Genomic DNA, 5,870 nt, shown 5'->3' with positions numbered 1-5,870 from the left:
ACAGTCATACTATAAACAGTTATTCATGTTAACATTAATCAGCCTTTTTAATGACTACGTAAAAGATAGACAGAGAGATAACTATATAGATAGAACAAAATATCTGTTTAACCTATTAATCTGTTAACAATAATTAAATATTTTGTTTGTCATATCAATTAAATAAATAAACCCCATCTTAGACATACTGTAGTATTTAGCCGTTAAAAGTGTACACTTTGATGCCTGAAATAAGTATGTAGTGAAATATTTACAATGCCCTCTGTGTTTAATGGTTTGTATTTACAAAATAAACACTATGTAAGAGTCAAAGAAAGCACAATATCAATGTCAGCAAGAGTAAAATTATTAAAACATTATTTTATATTATTAAAACAACGTATTCACTGTTATTCATGGCTGATGTAATCCTATCAATAAGTTAAAAAAGCCACAATAAATCAAATCCAAATTCCAATCAGCACTGTCATCAGTCTCAGGATCAGAAGAGTCTCCAGTCTGGTCTTCAGTCTCTGGTTGTAAAAGTGGATGTGAGTTCCTGGCTGGTTCTGGTCCTCCACAGTCCTCTCCATCAGCTTCTGTTTCCATGTGTTGAGTTTGTCTCTGATGAAGCTGTGAGGACTGAGCTTCCTCTTCATCATCTTCACTCTTCACAGGGACAGGAGTGAATGGGAACTTGGTGATATCAGCCTCCTCCAGCCCTTGAAGCTGCTCTCCCTCCTGACTGCTCCACAGTTCCTCCTGTTCCTCTTTAATGTTTTGGGGGGGGGGGGTTGGCTCCTGCTGGTCCACACTGGAGCTACACTCCTGCTGCTCAGGGGGGAACACGCCAATTTGTGTGCCATTATTGGCGTGTTATCAAGACGCATACTCACTTTGTAGCGTGTTTATCAACGCTGTTTGGCCTCCATTGACTTACATTACCTTGCCATTGTGTCAATTTACGCCGTAGCGAGTAGTATGAAAGGTCCAAAATCCGTGTAGGGAGGTTGGTCGGGGGGGAGGATGGGTCAAACACAGGACTTTCACCCAGGAGACCGGGGATCGTGTCCCACGACGCTAATTCCTACACACGGATAGCTCAAAATGCGTACAGATAACACGCCACATGGCTTTAGAAAGTGGCGTGTATGTTTATGCAAAGTCATGATTGGCTGGCTGGAGGCTCTGCCTCTCTGTTCTCCTCAGTTGGACTCTGATGAAGCGCTGACGACTGACACTTGACACATTCATGTTTTATGACATGAGTACTATGGGCAAATCTTTTATCACAAACACTGAAAGTGTATTTTCTCTCTCCTGTGTGAACTACCATGTGGCGTGTCAGTTGTGTCTTCTGAATAAATCTTTTAACACTCACACTGGGCAGCCATATCTTTTGTCTCCCATATGAGTTCTTATGTGTTTCTATAAATTTTCTTTCTGTGTAAAAGATTTCTTACAGACTGAGCTGAGGTTTTTCCCATGTATGAGTTAACAAGTGTTTTTAAGATTTGACTTGAAGCCAAATATTTTATCACAAACTGAGCAGCTGAAAGGTTTCTCTCCTGTATGAATTATCATGTGTTGCTTCAGATTTGACTTGCGGCCAAATCTTTTCCCAACACGGGACAGGTGACACCAGGGCTGGGGAACAGGTGGAACACTTCAGACCAGGGGTCACCAACACGGTGCCCGCGGGCACCAAGTAGCCCCCAAGGACCACATGAGGAGCCCTCAGGCCTGTTCTAAAAATGAAAATTGAATATTGATATTATCTGTTTCCCACCTTGTTAAGTCATTGCTGGTAATATTGATAATGAGAAATCATTAACGTGATCAGTGTCTTCACATAGAGGACTATCATTAATCATTAATAATCATATATAACTAAAGGCAAACTGAGCAGATTAGTTATTTCAGAAGAGTGTATCAAACTGGTAGCCCTTCGTATGACTCCGTACCCATGAAGTAGCTCTCAGTTTCTAAAAGGTTGGTGACCCCTGCTGTAGACAATCACAAGGGCGGGAAAACTAAGAGAAAGGAAGTAAAACAAGACAAGACAGAAAACCGGACTGCCAAAATAAAACTGGAAAACAGAAACATACACAATCACAACACTGTTCATATTAATCAAATGAACTGGACTTTGTTGTCAGAAGCGAAAGCCCTCTTCCCTTACTGCAGAGGTGTCAAACTCAATTTCACTAAGGGCCACACTGGAAACTAAGAATCACATCAAGGGCCGGACATCTTTAGTTTATTCCTATGCTTTCATTTCATCGAAAAAGTCATGGATCTTTTACTAGATTTTTGCATGTCTCATATAGCCTTCTCACTTACAGTTTGGTCAACATAAAGCCCCAAAAAAGTAACTGACTGTACGTCCACACCGCCGCTGACTTGTTCTTCTATAGATAGATTTTGAGCGTTTTGAGCAACCAGAGCGTCAATCAGAAAGTTGAAAGTAGGTCAACTTTATGGTAATGAGCTATGACGCGGTTCAGCGGCAACCAATCAGAATATAGACGTCCTTCACGCTGGCTGATTCCAGAGAAACATACGATGTAAACTTTGGTTCCTACAAAACATTAGTTCAGAGAAAAAGGAGGAGAAGCTCATCATGGCCGTTGCTGGGTTCCCTATCATTTATGATATTTGCGTATAGGGACCAGTTAACGTTACCTGCCGGTCACATGGTCTCTATTTTAAGAGAGTAAACAAAGTTCACAGGTACTCCACTCGGGGTAGCCCAACTGATTTTGTACCCCCCAGATTTAACACTAATCTGGGCAAACAGTCTTTTCTTTATACTGGAGCTACCCTTTGGAACCGGTTACCTGGTACACTCAAGACAGTCAGAAGCAAAGGCAGTTTTAAACAGAGGTTGAAAGTATGGCTTAGGTGCCAATCGTAGTCATTATCATATCATAGTCTATTTTTATTGTTAATTTTTCTGTATAATGTGGATGAGTTTGTTTAATGTATAATGAATGACTGATGTGTGATTTGCTGCCTCTTGTCCCCCCCCCCTGCCCTTATAGAGACCACAATGGAAATAAGTCTTTGGGCTTTATTGTGTCATCCCTGACTATTTATGTTTTTTTAATGTATGACACATGTACGGTTTCATATTTTTATATTTAAGTGGTCAAATAAAATCAATCAATCAAACAGTCCGCTCACGGTGAAGTCCTGCACGGATCAACAGCTGGCGGCTGCTCGCTCTGCCTGCACGCTGCTGCGGTTCAGCGGCTAACGAGCGAGCTAACTGCTAACAGACACCGCTGCGACCAACAACCAATCCACATTCTGTCATTATATATGTCATTTATAAAAGGTTTCTAGTGTCAGTGTATTGGCCGTGCAGTGGCTGCTTGATCTTTTTCCATGATGAACATAGAATGCTGCTACGTCAGAGCGGCCAAAGCCTCAAACAGCTTCCCCGGACTTTCTGACCAGCGTCCTTGACCGGGCGGCCAGAGCTTCTTTGCAGCTCAATTTGGCGGCGGTGTGGACGTACAGTTAGCCATCAAAGAAAAAAATCAACAAAAAAATTCGAAAAAAGCAACAAAAACATTGAAAAAGCTACAAAAACTAGACGGGCCAAAATTTATTGTGAACCTAAATTGATATGCGGGCCGGATGAATATCTGCGAGGGGCCGGATTTGGCCCGCGGGCCTTGAATTTGACACGTGCCTTACTGCATTATACCATTAAATTAAAAAAATTTAATTGTTACCTGCAGAATTTTGTATAAAAATATTTGCAGTACAATTAATATAAGAAGTCTGCACCTCTTTCCGCCCCCCACCCCGGGTCAGCTACCACCATAAATGGAATCTAATTCGGTGGGAAACACTGACTGTCCTCTACATCAGCTTCCGCCTCCATCTGACCAACACATTTATGTCTTTTGACATCAGAACGCCAGGTAAATCTGTTGTCACAAACACTGCAGCTGAATCTTTTCTCTCCTGTGTGGACTACCATGTGTGACCGTAAATTTCGACTCTGTGTAAAAGATTTCTTACAAACTAAGCAGCTGAAAAGTTTTTCTCCTGTGTGAGTTTTCATGTGTTTCTGTAAATCTCCTTTCTGTATAAAAGATTTCTTACAAACTGAGCAGCTGAAAGGTTTTTCTCCTGTGTGAGTTCTCATGTGTTTCTGTAAATCTCCTTTCTGTATAAAAGATTTATTACAAACTGAGCAGCTGAAAGGTTTTTCTCCTGTGTGGATTCTAATGTGTCTCTTCAGATCTGCCTTGTGGCCAAATATTTTCCTACACTCAGAGCAGTTAAAAGGTTTCTCTCCTGTGTGAGTCATCATGTGTCTGTTCAGACAATACTTGCGGCCAAATCTTTTCCCACACTCAGAGCAGCTGAATGGTTTCTTACGTCTTGAATCATGTTTCAGAGAGTTTAAAGCTGACTGAGGTTCTCTGGTCTCCTTCCAATCAGCACTGTCATCAATCTCAGGATCAGAAGAGTCTCCATTCTGGTCTTCACTCTCTGGTTCTAAAAATGGATGTGGATGTGAGTTCCTGGCTGGTTCTGGTCCTCCACAGTCCTCTCCATCAGCTTCTGTTTCCATGTGTTGAGTTTGTCTCTGATGAAGCTGTGAGGACTGAGCTTCCTCTTCATCATCTTCACTCTTCACAGGGACAGGAGTGAATGGGAACTTGGTGATATCAGCCTCCTCCAGCCCTTGAAGCTGCTCTCCCTCCTGACTGCTCCACAGTTCCTCCTGTTCCTCTTTAATGTTTGGGGGGGACTCAGGCTCCTGCTGGTCCACACTGGAGCTACACTCCTGCTGCTCAGGGGGAACCTCTTCTTTAACCACCAACAGCTGATCAACATCTGCAGGAAACAAAATCAAATACAGAAACAATTGTTTAGTCAATACTTGGAGCTAACAATTTCAACTGTTTAGTAGGGGTGCACAATTCAGAAAATGTCACGATTCAATTTCGATTTTTAGGCTCATGATTTGATTCAAAATCGATTTTCGATTCAAAAACGATTCAGTTTTCAGTCATACATAATTTTCCCATATGTATGTATATATCTTATACATCCCTTAGTCCATTCATGTGGATTTTTTTTATTAAGTTTATTTAGTATTTTTTATTGTCCATATTATTCATGTGGATTTTTTTGTTATTTGTTATTTTAACATCCTGTTTATGATGTATGTGTATGTAGTGTGTGATGTCTGTAAGCTACTGTGACCTTGAATTTCCCCTTGGGGATCAATAAAGAATCAATCATGTGATTGCAGTAAACATACAATAAAATAATAATAATAATATGAATCAATTTTTGGAATTCAATGAATCAATTTTGAATCGGTAGAGCATGAATCGCGATTCGAAAACGAATTGATTTTTTTGCACACCCCAACTGTTTAGTCAGTACTTTTACCTAACTATTTCAACTGTGTAGTCTGTAATTTTAGCTACTATTTCATCTGTTTAGTCAGTACTTTAAGATAACTATTTCAACTTTAAGATAACTATTTCAACTGTTTAGTCAGTACTTTCGGCTACTATTTCATCTGTTTATTGTGATAAAGGTGACATTGACATGTGAAATATATTGTGATAATGTGGTTTAGCTGCTGACTAATGTTAGCTTGCTGGTTCACTAGCTAACTGGTCAACTACCAATACAGACTGAATCAAGAAAAACTTAATTATGTTGGGGAAACTGCAGCTATTTTATTAGAATGACATGAGTAAACGTTACTAAACGTAACGTGAATAAACTTGAATGGGTAAACTTCCGTGAACAGATGTATTTTAATCGGCGATGGTGTTTAACAATAAAAACTACAACTCCCATAGTTCCACGCGACTTCCCAACGTCATCAAAAGTCCGTGTTTACCATC

This window comes from Sander lucioperca, chromosome 16 (genome assembly GCF_008315115.2).
Source record: "Sander lucioperca isolate FBNREF2018 chromosome 16, SLUC_FBN_1.2, whole genome shotgun sequence".
NCBI classification, from domain to species: Eukaryota; Metazoa; Chordata; class Actinopteri; order Perciformes; family Percidae; genus Sander; species Sander lucioperca.
Note: the sequence above shows the minus strand (reverse complement) of the source record.